We start from the raw sequence: 16,321 nt of genomic DNA on the forward strand, positions 1-16,321 counted from the left end.
TTGGACAACACCCTTCTTCAACAAACCTTGATACGTCTGATTGTTACCATATCCAGTTAACTCAACAAACTTGAAAAATCTTTTTAGCAGCACCCCAAAGAAAATAAATAGTTGCACTTTAATAAATAGTAAAAATAAACCAATCTCTTGGCTCACCCCTTTCACAACTCCTTTTATGTATAATGCAGTCTCAGGATAACCTTATGAAATATAATCAACTTTTCAAAACTGCCCAACACTTAACCAGTCAATTGACTAATAAAACTCCTGATGTTCCTCCAAATCTTTGAAATTAATCCCTGACAAAGTGCCAACATCACGTTACCCATCATGTACTATAAGATGCTGGAGAAGTTATTTCTGTTTACAAGTTGATGAAATGGGGCACTGACAATACTGCAACTATGGTAACTCAGGTTACAAAGAGAGAGAAAAGACATTTTTTTCTTCAAGGTGGTCAATGCAATTATTATGAGATAGCGAGGGCTTTGCTGGTGGATCCCACTTACCAGCAAGCAGTGAGAGCAAAGCAGCTTAGCTCTCAGAAAAATACAACTAATGAAATAAAGGCATTATTTAAATTCTTAAATCAAACATTTCGCGCAGAGTGCTTCCACATCTACATTACTGAAGAGTCCTGACACACCCAGACCCGTGAATCTGCCCCAATACAACCTCTGACCAGTTTATCCCACAAATATCTAACACACTTAACACTGACAAACTCGTTTCCTCTGGATTAGCTGCTGAATTTACAATACATTTCCTATTTGGATGGAAAGTATAATGCGGGGCAAACTCCCTCAATCCTTTCCCAGATCACTGGGTGTCGTTTCCCTTGTGTATGTCCCCCCCCCCCCCACCCCCGATACGCATGCCCTACTGAGAAGCCCCGGGAAAGAGTTCCTCCACCTCAAAATCATACCATTGAAAACATCCCTGCACGCTTCGCTTTAATCTACCAAAAATAAAACCCTTTCCATCCTGACAAGAGAAGTTTATCAACACATAAAGCAGCAATTCTCGTACAGAAGAAGCACACACACAGATATGCAGACAGTACCTGTTGTGTCTTCTCCAGCCAGTGTTAACTACTGTTATTTATTTTTCCCTTCAGATTTTTGTTTAAATTCTCTTCCCTCCATCAGTCCACAATCGCTGTCAGTGGATCAGGAGCCCGGATGGATGAGTGTGCCTCCACTCCTCTCCTCTCCCCCTCCCATCTCCCGCAAAAGATGTGGTTGCTAAGGGAGGTGGGAAGGACATCACCCAACCTTACAAAAAAAAGGGAAAAAAATACATATATTGTCCTTCCACTCACGTAACAGCCTAACTTCACAGACAGAGGGGAGAGGCGGGCAGCAGTCTGGGGGCGGTATTGATGGACGGCAATTGCAGCCAATTACTGAGAGGCAGCGCCCTGGGCCGCCCTGTCACCAACCTCCTTCGGGAAGGCGGAGAGATCTTCACCAATTGAAAAGAAGCATTCATGGCATCGCTGAGGTGATAGGCCGTCCCCGCGCTCCCGTGCCCATCGACTCCCTCCCCGCTCGGCACGAGTGCCGAATGAAGGCGGGATTTGTAGAGTCATCCTGGATTCCATTGGACAACATGCCACTTTGATAGACACTATTGATAACGAATGAAGCAAAGGAATGCAACCGCCCAGACTCCTCGGGCGTGAGCCAATGAGTGAGTTCGATGGTACTGTGATATCGTGACCTGGTTGTCGGAGTCGCCTTCAGAAGAGGGTCTGAAGAAACAGGTAACGGGAAATATAAACATCAGAAACAAAACGCTGGAAATCCTAATTAACAACAAAAATACCGGAAAAGACTTGCGAAAAAATAGGTAGGCTATGTACAAAGATTTGTAGTTAAACTTTCTGGTCAATGACTATCCATTACAACTGGGCACCGTTAGAGATTTAGCTTTTTCTAAGTAATAGGACAATAGGAGAGTAGAGAAGAATCAGAAAGCGAGAGTCAGTGAAAACTGAAGGCACATGCTATAAAATTGTAATAATTATAAAATTGTAGCTTACATTGATGACATATTCAGCAGAATTTAATAACCCAAGACTCTTCAAAATAACAAAATGTGACCCCTTCTCCGATCCTGTGCGTTGTCCTCCCCCCATACCAGATGGTGATGCAACCAGTTAGAATATTCTCCACAGTACATCTGTAGAAATTTGCTCGGGTACAGGAAGAATATAGTGTTACAGGAACAGGGGAAGTGCAGTGCAGGTAGACAATAAAGTGCAAGACCATGACAAGAAAGAATGTGAGCTCAAGTCCATCTTATCATACATGATGCCTGTTCAGTAATCTTCTAACAACAGGGTGGAAGCTGTTCTTGAGCCTGGTGGTCTTTGCTTTTAGGATTTCATATTTTCTGCCTGATTGTTACAAGGTGGGCGTTGATGGTGGACCCAAATGCAAGGCACAGACACTGAAGTTCAAGGAGCAGGACTAGGTTTGTCAAGAAAACAAGGGAAGAAATGATGCTGGATATTGACACAGGCCCTGGACGAGACAAGGACACCAGGCCTGGGCTAGGACTAAGACTGGGAAAGCGGGACCAGGAAAAGGAACTTGAAACTAGGAGCCTGGGCTAGGACTCCAAGCCAGAGACTGGACAGGGACCTGGAACCTGGGTCTTGACTTGGGCTCGGACCCCAGATCTAGGGGAGGACAAGATGTGGCTACAGGACTGGACGTGGAACTCCTGCGCAGATTGAGACACATGGGCAGGATGAGAACACAAAGTCTTGACTTGGACAGGGCGAGGTTCTACAGGACAGGATGAGGTAGCCCAGCACAGGACAATGAATCTCCAGCACCCGGCTGGGTGAGGAACTCCTGGGCTGGGCGAGGAACCCCTGGGCTGGACGAGGAACCCCTGGGCTGGGCGAGGAACCGGAACTAGATGAGGACACAAAGCTCAGATTTGGACAGGTTGGAACACGGCGCCTGGGCTTGGTCTTGGAACACAGGAACACAGAGCCTTGGACATGAACTGGACGAGGTGCTCCAGGGCAGGACGAGGCTCTTGGACTAGGTTTGGCTTGGCTCTTGGACTCGGCTTGGTTAGGCTCTTGATACGGAGCCGGGACTCCTCCTTAGAGCACAGGGCTGGGACCCTTTCTAAGACGCAAGGCCAGGACCCTTTCTAGGACGCAAGACCAGGATGACTGCCGAGGGACTCCTGGACTGGACGAGAACACGAAGCCTTGACTTGGACAGGACTGGAACATGGCACCAGGACTTGGTCTTGGAACACAGGAACACAGAGCCGTGGACTTGAGCACCAGAACACAGAGCCTTGGATTTGTGCACAGGAACACAAAACACAGAGCCGGGACCCCTCTTTGGAGACAGAACATAGGCTGGGACTCGTGCACGGAACATGGAGCCAGGACCCCTCCTTGGGAACAGGACTTAGGACCGAGGCTCTACATAGAGTCAGGACCCCTCCTTGGGAACAGGACCTAGGGCCGGGACTCTTCTTTGACACGGACACTAAACACAGGGACACAAAGAAACAGTTTCAAACTCAATGATGGATGGTTCCTTATCTTGGTGTGGCAAGGCTCCGGTCTCACTCCAGCAGTTGAACTTGACGAGGCTTCCAGAGGAAGGGGAAGGGAACAGTCCAGCCCATGTACCTCGTCCTGTGCAGGAGTTCCATGTCCAGTCCTGTACCCTAGCCACATCTAGTCCAAGCCACGTCCAGGAACCTCGTCTAGTCCAAGCTACATCCAGTCCTGTTGCCTAGCCACGTCTTGTCCTCGCCTGGGTCCGGGGTCCGAGCCCAAGTCAAGACCCAGGTTCTGGGTCCCTGTCCGATCTCTGGCTCGGAGTCCTAGCCCAGGCTCCTAGTTCCAAGTTCCTTGTCCTGTTCCGCCTTCCTAGTCTTAGTCCTAGCCCAGGCCCAATATCCTTGTCTCGTCCAGGGCCTGTGTCCATGTCCAGCATCATTTATTCCTGATTCCCCTTGCTTTCTTGACAAACCTTGGCCTGTTCCTAGTACTTCAGTGTCTGTGTCTTTCACTTGGGTCTTCCCTCCTACATGCTCCTTCATTTTTCAAAGTGTCTGTTAAATGTCCCTAATATATGCTCCTGTATCATGCAGCCAGCACTCTCTGTGTAAAGAACATTCCCCCTATACTTTCCTCCAATCAACTTCAAGTTTTGTCTCCTCGTATTAGCCACTTCCACCCTGGGAAAATGTCTCTGGCTATCCACTCAATCTGTGCCTCTTATAATCTTCCCTGTGCTTCTTTGGCCATGTGGTTTTCCTCCATGTGTTCCAATTTACTGGGTGTGTGAGAGAGACAGTTACTCATGGATTCTTGTTACTTAGCCAATTATCTATCCATGCTACCATGGCTCCTTTTATGACATGACCTTCAGTCTTGAAGAGAAGCCAATTTTGTAAGACATAATCAGTGCGGTTTGCAAGTTCACATCAATCACAACTTCCCCATTGACCTGCTCCGAAGAGGAGGCCAAATCATTAAACAGATTCAAGAAAAAAGTAGTTGTATCTCTTCAAGTTCATTTATTTATTTTCAAAGCATATATATGTTACCATATTCTACCCCAAGATTCATTTTCTTCCAGACATTCACAGTAAATAAAAAGAAGCACAATAGAATCATTGAAAAAACTGCACACAGAACTAAGACAATCAATGTGCAAATACGTAAGAAAAAAACATGACTTGTAGAGTCCTTGAAAGTTAATCTATGTAATGTAGAATCAGTTCAGTGTTGTGGTTAGTGAAGTTATCCACTCTGGTTCAAGAGTTTAATGGTTGAGGGCTAATAACTGTCCTGAACCTGGTGCTGTGGGACCTGAGGCTCCTGTGCCTTCGACCCGATGGCAGCAGTAAGAAGAGTGCCTAGCCTGAATGGTGGGGGCCCTTGATGATGAATGCTGCTTTCCTGCAACAGCACTCCTTGTTAAAGTAATCAAGGTGTATGGTGAAAAAGCAGGAACAGGTTACTCAAGTGGATGGTCTGCCATGATCATCTACTGTACTGCAGTAAGCTGAATGGCATCTTGCTTGTTCTCTTCTATATTTCTCTGACACACATTAACAATATTCAAACAGTTTAAGATGAAGATAAAGCAAAGATTAAGGAACTTAGCAGATCAGTCACCAAAGATACAATAAATAGCACAGCAATCTATTAGCCTTTTTGACTTAGTGAAAACCTTTGCAAAACAACAGTCTGTTCCATTCAGTTAGTCCATGCCGATACTTATAACCCATAATACTCAATCGATTTTAATGACCTCTTCTTAACCCATCACTTTCAAGGACTCTACAACTCATACTCCCAATATTTATTTTGTATTTGCACAGTTTGTCGTCTTTTGTACATTGGTTGTTTGTCAGTCTTTGTTTATGTATAGTTTTTTTCATAAATTTTGTTGTATTTCTTTATATTCCTGTAAATGCCAGCGGGAAAAGGAACCTGAAGGTAGTATGTGGTAATGTACACTCAGTTGCCACCCTGTTAGGTACACCTGTACACTTGCTCATTAATGTAAATATCTAATCCGCCAATTATGTGGCAGCAAGATGTTCAGTTAGAAACACGGAAAACCTGCAGCACAGTACATGTACTTCCGCCCACAAAGCTGTGCCGAACATGTCCTTACTTCAGAAATTACCTAGGGTTAACCATAGCCCTTTATTTTTTTGAGCTCCATGTACCTGTCCAGGAGTCTCTTATAAGACCTTATCGTATCAGCCTCCATCACTGTCGCTGGCAGCCCATTCCACACCCTCACCACTCTCTGCATAAAAAAACTTACACCTGACATCTCCTCTGTACCTACTTCCAAGCACCTTAAAATTGTGCCTGCTCGTGTTAGCCATTTCAGCCCTGGGAGGAAGCCTCTCATTATCCACATGATCAATGCCTGTCATCATCTTATACACCTCTATCAGGTCACCTCTCATCCTCCATCGCTCCAAGGAGAAAAGGCCAAGTTCACTCAACCTATTCTCATAAGTCATGCTCCCCAATCCAGGCAACATCCTTGTAAGTCTCCTCTACACCCTTTCTATAGTTTCCACATGCTTCCTGTAGTGAGGTGACCAGAACTGAGCACAGTACTCCAAGTGGGGTCTGACCAGGGTCCTATAAAGCTGTAACATTACCTCTCGGCTCCTGAACTCAATCCCATGACTGATGAAGGCCAATGCACCGTATGCCGCCTTAACCACAGTCAACCTGCTCAGCAGCTTTGAGTGTCCAATGGACTCAGAATCCAAGATCCCTCTAATTCTCCGCACTGCCAAGAGTCTTACCATTAATACTATATTCTGTCATCATATTTGACCTACCAAAATGAACCACCTCACACTTATCTGGGTTGAAATCCATCTGCCACTTCTCAGCCCAGTTTTGCATCCTGTCGATATTTCACTGTGAAAGTCTTCCACACTATCCACAACACACCCAAGTTGTTGTTCAGAAAGGGGAAAAAAAGTGATCTAAGTGACTTTGACCGTGGAATGATTGTTGGTGCCAGAAACTCAGAAATTGCTGATCTCCAGGAATTTTTACACACAACTACCTCTGGGGTTTACGAGAATGGTGTGAAAACCAAAAACAAATCCAATAAGTGGCAGTTCTGTGACCAAAATTGTCTTACTACTGAGAGAGTTGAGAGGAGAATGGCCAGACTGGTTCAAGCTGACAGGAAGACAACAGTAACTCAGATAACCACACATTACAACAGTGGTGTGCACAAGAGCATTTCTGAATGCACAACACGTCAAAGCTCGAGGTGGATGAGCTATGACTGTAGAAGACTACACCAGGTGCTACTCTTGTATCTAATAAAGTGGCTATTGACTGTAAACATACTCTGAAAACAAATTTACTTTGACTTCGCCCTCTTATCCTCTAACTTGTTTTTCTCATATAAGTATGAAGCCTGCTTGTAAATACAGCAACACTGCCTGTTTCAACCGTGAAAATTGGTAGAGAATTCCACAATATGTTGCATATATGTTCTAAATTATATTCTTGAATATCTTATGTTTAGAAACCATTGTTCAGTTTCTCCACTATTACTCCATTGAGCCCAAATCAATATCTTGAAAAATTCTGTTGTATCTTTCAAAAGAAAACAAACTGAATTTAATGAAATATCTCGTGGTAACTTTAGAAGTCTCTCCTGTATATTTTTCAGTTTTTATAACCTTATTGAAGGATATTGAGCATGAATACCTTTCTACGCATAACAATTCAAATATTCCACAAAACTATTGCCTCCTTCCTTCTCAAAAATTTGAACTTCAATGCTTTGTTTACTCTCTTCAGGGTCTCACCAAAATAAGCTGCTATTTTCTGAAGATATTTGCTCCTACGGTCTATTCAGTTCAAAAAATATGACATTCTCATTCAACCAATTGAATATCCCCATCTTTTCTCTTTTCCTGTTTGTCACAAAAGGAAGACAGCAGGCAGTTAGTCATTGGGATTACACTATACTTTTATTAATTTACTATATTAATTATTAAGAAACCAAGGGATATTCAAGAAAGCAGCTGAAAACAAAGAAGACATTGGTATTTTGTGAGGCAAAAGCATCAATATTTTCCCCTTATAACTGATGCTTGAGAGCAGATTAATTTAGAGGCATATACAATTGTCAATGCTTTTTAAAAACTCAGACCTGACAGATGCTTTTTTATGCATAATTGCATTATGAATTTGTAAGTAGCTTTCTTCAGGGGCCAAAGTTGGGGAGGTCAGAAAATGACAGCTGGATATATATGACAAAGGAGATGGGGAAGTAACCAGGGAGGTTACCCTGCTGGAGAAATCTCAAAATCACACGTGAAGGTCATGGATTGCAGCTATACTGTATAGCGCATTCTTATAAATCTATTCTTGTTAGAGATTTAAAATAGCCAGGGATCAGTATCAGGTTTAATGTCGCTGGCATATATCGTGAAATATGTTGTTTTGCAGCAGCATTACTTTGCAATACATAAAAATGATAAATTACAACAAGAAATATATATTTCTAATATATATATTTAAATAATGCAAAATGAAAGCAAAAAAACAAAATAATAATAATAATGTAGTATACAATCACAAACTAGAGAAAATCTGCAGATGCTGGAAATCCAAGCAAGACACACAGAATGCTGGAAGAACTCAGCAGACCAGGCAGCAGCTATAGAAACGGGTGTAGTTGACATTCTGGGCCAAGATCCTTCATCAGGACTGGAGGAAAATAGACGAGGAGTCGGTGTTACAGTGTTAGAAGGTGGGGGAGGGAGGGGAGGGAGAAACACAAGGTGATAGGTGAAACCGGGGTGGGGGGAGGAGGGGTGAAGTAAAGAGCCAGGAAGTTGATTGGTGAAAGAGATACAGGGCCGGAGAAGGGGGCGTCTGATAGGAGAGGACAGAAGGCCACGGAAGAAAGAGAAGGGAGAGGAGCACCAGAGGGTAGTGATGGGCAGATAAAGAGATAAGGTGAGAAAGGGTATGGGGAATGATGAAGGGGTAGTGCGTTACTGGGCTTCAAGAAATCGATGTTAATGCCATCAGGTTGGAGGCTACCCAAATGGAACATAATGTGTTGCACCTCCAACCTGAGTGTGGCCTCATCATGACAATAGAGAAGGCCATGGACTGACATGTCGGAATGGGAATGGGATGTAGAATTAAAATGGGTGGCCACTGGGAGATCCCATTTTATCTGGCATTTGAGAAATCGATGTTCACGCCAGCAAAGCAGGATCTCCCTGTAGCTACCCATTTTAATTCCACTCAGCATTCCCATTCCGACATGTCAGTCCAGGGCCTCCTCTATTGTCATGATGAGGCCACCCTCAGGTTGAGGAGCAACACATGTCTGTTGGTCATTTTGAGAGCTAGGTTTATGAATAATGTCTTAGTGTTTGCATTCAAGCTTATTGTTCATGTTTGTAGACATTAATGTTCTTTTGTAAGTCCAAAGGAATGGTGTGTCCAAAACATTGGTGGACTAGTGGATGAGGAGTGATCATCACAATATCTAATTGATTTATGAGGATATGTTGAACACTGCGTTAATGGACACAGGATGTGTTTGCAAAAATGACAGGCTGTGTTGAGACAAAAGATCAAAGAGTTTGTCGGTCTCATGGTTGCCCTGCGCTTTTGAAACTTCTATTTATTGGGATGCCTTTTCCGGTTTTGTTGGACTTCAACTCAGGGCCGGAAATCACGATCAGTGCCAAGGACTAAGGGGTGGTTTCACGACTGAGTTAGATTTTGCAGTTCTCCCAACAACAGCAACAATCAAGTGATGACTAAGAATTATGGGCCGCAAAGTCTTTTGTGGAAATCTTTGTAACTTGTGACATAGTATTTTTTGTGTGTTTATTTGTACGTGCTATTTTATGACAATAAATTAGACTGAAATTACTTTGTTGTGCTTGTACACTTATGACCACATTTCCTGGGCACTCAAATGGCTTACCTCTGATCAATCCAGCCCATTACACTTTGGAACTGCAAGCAGGGTCCAGGAAAATGTCGATGTGGACAAGCAAGTCAAGTGATACCATATCCGAGACTTATCAGGACTCTGGGTAGACAGAAAGCTCTGAACGTTTTAGATCGCTTCTTTAATGCTCTGAATAAATGAGGTCCTCCCAAATGTTGTGAGAAGGTACTTGCTGAATTATTTGATGTTAAGCTTCCATGTGTGGCATCACAATGCATTAAGCATATATAGCTTTTCCTTCTTTAAGGTATTCTCTGCCCCAAGTAAGGTGATTTTTTATGACTGCATTGTGATAGTTGAACTTTGAAACAGCTGAATTCTGAAGGAATTAAGCGACTGCAGCGCAAGTTGTCCTCTGAGTTCTCAGATCACTTTTAGGTAACACACCATACAAAATGCTCTGAGCCACACAGACTCCTGTTGCTATGGGAATACGTGGCATGATGATGATTCAGATGGGGAGGGAAACAATGTACCTATTACCCTTTGATGATCAGATGGCAAGAAGCAGCGGCGTATTGTCCTGATGGTCACTGGGGCTGATGTTACTCTATTACATGGGAATCCGGATCTATATACGGGGAAACAAGTATATATTCAGGGATATGAGGATCGGTTACGGATGCTGTATGAACAAAAGGTGATGAGCATAGATACCTCCTCGGTCTGTCCCTATGCTTATCTCCCAGGTACCTGAAAACACTTTGGGAACTGATTTCTTAATGGGAACTTCTATCTCGACACCTTTTGGCAAATTTACTTCTGGTGTTAGAAAGGTGTCTACTCTGGTTGGAAAGGCAAAATGGGACCAGGAGGGCATTAAAAAATTGATGAGACAATCTAGTACCTTTTATACCTGGGGCATCTTCATCCTGACTCATTCCCTCTTAGTAGCCCTGTTTGGCCAGCGTGGAAACCTGATGGTTCATGGCGTATGACTATTGATTATCACCAGTTATAAATGTCTGCCCATCAGCTGGCCACAGCTGTTCCACATGTTATGATCCCAGATAAGGATCTTTCTAGGGGTTCTAACAGTTATTATGCTGTTATTGATTTGGCTAATGCTTTTTTCTCTATCCCTATTGCTGAGCAGTCCCAAGATCAGTTTACTTTCACATGGAACAGCCTTCAGTACACCTTTATACGGCTTCCACAGGGATACATCCATAGTCCTGCTATTTGCCATAGTGTACTGAAGGCTGTTCCATGTGAATGTGTCCTATCCCCCAGCATTAAAGTAGATTACTATATAAGACCATAAGGCAAAGGAGTATTCTAGACCTCTCTCTTTGAATGCCAGCATTGCATTTCTTCCTCACCACTGACACAACCACAAGTTAAGACCATAAGACCATAAGACAAAGGAGCAGAAGTTGGCCATTCGGCCCATCGAGTCTGCTCCACCATTTTATCATGAGCTGATCCATTCTCCCATTTAGTCCCACTCCCCTGCCTTCTCACCACAACCTTTGATGACCTGGCTACTCAGATACCTATCAATCTCTGCCTTAAATACACCCAATGCTTGGCCTCCACTACTGCCCGTGGCAACAAATTCCATAGAGTCACCACCCTCTGGCTAAAAAAATGTCGTTGCATCTCTGTTCTGAATGGGCGCCCTTCAATCCTTAAGTCATGCCCTCTCGTACTAGACTCCCCCATCAAGGAAAACAACTTTGCCACATCCACTCTGTCCATTCCTTTCAACATTCGAAATGTTTCTATGAGGTCCCACGTCATTCTTCTAAACTCCAAGGAATACAGTCCAAGAGCGGGCAAATGTTCCTCATATGTTAACCCTCTCGTTCCCAGAATCATTTTAGTGAATCTTCTCTGTACCCTCTCCAACGTCAGCACATCGTTTCTTAAATAAGGAGCCCAAAACTGCCCACAGTACTCCAAGTGAGGTCTAACCAGTGCCTTATAGAGCCTCAACATCACATCCCTGCTCCTATACTCTATCCCTCTAGAAATGAATGCCAACATTGCATTCGCCTTCTTCACCACCGACTCAACCTGGAGGTTAACTTTAAGGGTATCCTGTACGAGGACTCCCAAGTTCCGTTGCATCTCTGAACTTTGAATTCTCTCCCCAATTCAATAATAGTCTGCCGGTTTATTTCTTCTGCCAAAGTGCATAACCATACACTTTCCAACATTGTATTTCATTTGCCACTTCTTTGCCCATTCCCCCAATTTATCCAAGTCTCTCTGCAGACTCTGTTTCCACAGCAGTACCGGCCCCTCCACCTATCTTCGTATCGTCAGCAAACTTAGCCACAAAACCATCTATTCGATAATCCAAATCGTTGATGTACAAAGTAAAAAGAAGCGGCCTTAACACGACCCCTGTGGAACACCACTGGTAACCGGCAGCCAACCAGAATAGGATCCCTTTATTCCCACTCTCTGGTTCCTGCCAATCAGCCAACGCTCTATCCACGTATGTAACTTCCCGTAATTCCATGGGCTCTTATCTTGTTAAGCAGCCTCATGTGTGGCACCTTGTCAAAGGTCTTCTGCAAATCCAAGTATACAACACCCATTGCATCTTCCTTGTCTAGCCTACTTGTAATTTCCTCAAAAAATTGTAAAAGGTTTTTCAGGCAGGATTTTCCTTTAAGGAAACCATGCTGAGTTCTGCCTATCTTGTCATATGCCTCCAGGGACTCCGTAACCTCATCCTTGACAATCAACTCCAACAACTTCCCAACCACGAATGTCAAGCTAACAGGTCTATAATTTCCTTTTTGCTTCCTTGCCCCCTTCTTAAATAGCGGAGTGACATTTGCAATCTTCCAGTCCTCCGGAACCATGCCAGAATCTTATCGACTTTTGAAAGATTATTGCTAATGCCTCCGCAATCTCCACAGCTACTTCCTTCAGAACACGAGGATGTATTCCATCTGGTCTGGGAGATTTATCTACCTTTAGACTATTCAGCTTCCTGAGTACTTTCTCTGTCGTAATTGTGACTGCGCACACTTTTTTTCCCTGCCACCTTTGAGTGTCCGGTATACTGCTGATGTCTTCTCAGTGAAGACTGATGCAAAATACTTGTTCAGTTCCTCCGCCATCTCCTTATCTCCCATTACAATTTCTCCAGCATCATTTTCTATCGGTCCTATATCTACTCTCACCTGTCTTTTACTCTTTATATACTTGAAAAAGCTTTTGGTTTCCTCTTTGATATTATTTGCTAGCTTCCTTTCATAGTTCATCTTTTCCCTGTTAATGACCTTCTTAGTTTCCTTTTGTAAGCTTTTAAAAACTTCCCAATCCTCTGTCTTCCCACTAATTTTTGCTTCCTTGTATGCCCTCTCCTTTGCTTTAACTTTGGCTTTGACTTCTCTTGTCAGCCACGGTTGCATCCTTTTTCCATTTGAAAATTTCTTCTTTTTTGGAATATATCTGTCTTGCACCTTCGTCACTTCTCGCATAAACTCCAGCCACTGCTGCTCTGCCGTCCTTCCCGCTAGTGTCCCTTTCCAGTCAACTTTGGCCAGTTCCTCTCATGCCGCTGTAATTTCCTTTACTCCACTGAAATACTGACACAGCAGATTTCAGCTTCTCTTTTTCAGATTTCTCAGTGAACTCAATCATGTTATGATCACTGCCTCTGAAGGGTTCCTTCACCTCAATCTCTCCAATCACCTCTGGTTCATTACACAATACCCAATCCAGTACAGCTGATCCCCTAGTGGTCTCAACAACAAGCTGTCCTATAAAGCCATCCTGCAGACATTCTACAATGTCTGTTTAACATGTTAAAATGCATGTTAAAATCCTCCACAATTATCATAACAACTGCCCTTCTGACAAGCCTTTTCTATTTCCTGTTGTAATTTGTAGTCCACATCACTGTTAACCTTTCGGGTGTTCTGTACAAGGACTCCCAAGTCCCTTTGCATCTCAGACTTTTGGATTTTTTCCCTGTTTAGAAAGTAGTCTGCACATTTATTTCTTCTACCAATGTGCATGACCATGCGTTTTCCAACATTGTATTCATTTGCCATTTTCTTGCCCATTCTTCTATTCTGTCGAAGTCTTTCTGCAGCCTACTTGTTTCCTCAACAGTACTTTCCTCTCCACCAATCTTCACGTGATCTGCAAACTTGGCAACAAAGCCATGTATTCCATCATCTAAATCATTGATAAACAGCGTCAAAAGAAGTGTTTCCAATACCAACCCCTGCAGAACACCACTAATCACTGGCAGCCAGCCACTCACTGCCTCCTACCAATTAGCTAATGCTAAAACCATGCCAATAATATCTCTATAATACCATGGGCTCTTAATTTGGTAAATAGCCTGATGTGTGGTACCTTGTCAAAGGTCTTCTGGAAGTCCAAATATACAACATCCACTACATCCCCTTATCTATCCTATTTGTAATCTCCTCAAAGAATTCCAACAGATTCATCAGGCTGGATTTTCCCTTAAGGAAACCATGCGGACTTTGTCCTATCTTGTCCTGTGTCACTGAGTACTCCATAACTTCATCCATAACAATTGACTCCAACATCTTCCCAACCACTGAGGTCAGGCTAACTGGTCAATAATTTCCTTTCTGTTGCCTTCCTCTTTTCCTAAAGACTGGAGTGCCATTTGCAATTTTCCAGTCCTTCGGTACCCTGCCAGGGTCCAGTGATTTTTGAAAGATCATTACTAATGCATTCACAGTCTCTATTGTTACCTCTTTCAGAACCCTAGGGTGCAGTTCATCTGGTCCAGGTGACTTATGTAGCCTTATGTCTTTCAGCTTTTTGAGCACATTCTCTCTTGTAATTGTAACTGCATTCATTTCTCTTCCCTCACACCTTTCAACATCTGGCACACTGATAGTGTCTTCAACAGTAATGACTGATGCAAAATATGTAGTTCATCTTCCATCTCTTTGTCCACCATTATTATTTCCCTGGCCTCATTTTCTAGGGAGCCTAATTTCTGCTTTGTTGTATGCCCTCTCTTTTGCTTTTACAATAGCTTTAACTTCCCTTGTCAGCCACAGTTGTACTATTTTGCCATTTAAGTATTTCTTTGTTTTTGAAATACATCTATCCTGCACCTTCCTCATTTTTCCCAGAAACTCACACCATTGCTGCTCTGCTGTCATCCCTGCCAGCAGCTCCTTCCAATTTAGTTTGGCCAACTCCTCTCTTATACCACTGTAATTTCCCTTACTCCATTGAAATACTGCTATGTCAAACTTTAATTTCTCCCTTTCAAATTTCGAGTTGAATTGAATCATATTGTGTTCACTGCTTCCTAAGTGTTCTTTTACCTTAAGCTCCTTAATCACCTCATTCATTACGTAACACCCAAACCAGTATAGCTGATCCCCAAGTGGGCTCAGTGACAAACTACTCTAAAAAGCAGACGTTCATAGGCATTCAACAAACTCAGTCACTTGTGAACCATTTCCAACCTGATTTTCCCAATCGATCTGCATGTTAAAATCTCTCAGGACTATCATAACATTGACCTTTTGACACGCCTTTGGGCAATGTTATGATAGTGATGGGAGATTTTAACATGCAGGTTGATTGGGAAAATCAGGTTGGTAATAGATCTGAGAGAGTGATTATCGGATGGGTACTCTCTGACACGTTCACCCATAACGTAGGGTGTGCACAACAGAGTTCAATTGTTAAATGGAAGTGGTATACTATATTTCTGAATGAGTATCAAAGGGTCCAGGTGGAATTAATAAAATAAATGAACTGGTTGCTAAGACCTCTCAGGTTATTTCACCCATATCTGAAGTTTCTCCAGTTGAAGTCTCACCTGTTGTGTGTGGCATTACTTTTGATCTTCTGACTCCTCAGCAGCAGCACATCTTTCCAATGGCTCTGCATTACGGAAGAATGGTCATTGGAATCCTCTCACCCAACAAATTTTGAAGAAGGAAGGCTCTGATGGAGTTAAGTCATGTGTAGAGCTTGTAGAAGTATATAGTGTCATTATGTATGAAACTGAAGAACCCCATATTGATATCAATTCTTGGGCTGTTGCTAATGGACTTGCTATTTGGATGCCCTGATGGAGCCAGGAGTCTTATACTGATATGGGGAGCGGAGTTTTGGAAGAAAATTTGGAGCTGATCATCACATGGAGTTTTGTCATTACAGTTCATCATGTTGACGCCCATTGGAAAGATGATTCACCAATGACAAGAACAATATTGCTGACAAACTCATTTGTGTTAACACAGTGACATCTAGCCCCCAGCTTCAAATTCCATTACTGCCACTTGCTCAGTGAGCCCATGAATCTTCTGGTCGTTTGGGGTACAGAGTTCTAGGCAGCAGGAATGATTCCTTCCCACTGCTATAGCTCATATAATGGTAGGGAATTGTGGGCTATGTTTGAAGTTAAGGACCAACAGCTTTTAAAATAACCCTTGGCTGCAATTCGCCATAAGTGTGCCCCTGTTTAGATCTGGCAAATAGATTATGTCAGTCTTCTTCCTTCACCGAAGGATGCTGTTAACGCCCCTTAGGGATGAGGACATATATTGTCATATGAATGTTGAAGTTAATCATTGGATTTATATATTTTTTCTCATTTTAAGAATCATGATAATATTACTTTCATTCATCCAAGGGATAGTAATAAGTATTCTTCATTTTAAATAGAAGAAAGAGTTCAATTTGTCTCTCAACTGCCAGATATCCAAAGGGTAGATTGTGTCGTATTAAATTTGGTAAAATATTGGATGAATGCCTGGAGGGTAAAAATGACGATTTAGCTCTTTCTGATCTTGTAGCATGTGGGGTCC

At 43.0% G+C, this 16,321-nt stretch overlaps 1 protein-coding gene across 1 annotated transcript in view; it reads right to left on the reverse strand.

Moving 5' to 3' along the window:
- LOC134343346 (zinc finger and BTB domain-containing protein 7C) overlaps nucleotides 1-1,351 on the reverse strand; it is a 278,534-nt gene extending 277,183 nt beyond the window's left edge. Inside the window, exon 1 of the mRNA XM_063042036.1 lies at nucleotides 1,064-1,351. The gene's annotated coding sequence lies outside the window, so the exon portion shown is untranslated. The remainder of the gene's footprint in view (nucleotides 1-1,063) is intronic.
- Nucleotides 1,352-16,321: the final 14,970 nt, after the last annotated feature.

The sequence above is a fragment of the Mobula hypostoma genome, chromosome 3 (genome assembly GCF_963921235.1).
Source record: "Mobula hypostoma chromosome 3, sMobHyp1.1, whole genome shotgun sequence".
In the NCBI taxonomy this organism is placed as follows: domain Eukaryota; kingdom Metazoa; phylum Chordata; class Chondrichthyes; order Myliobatiformes; family Myliobatidae; genus Mobula; species Mobula hypostoma.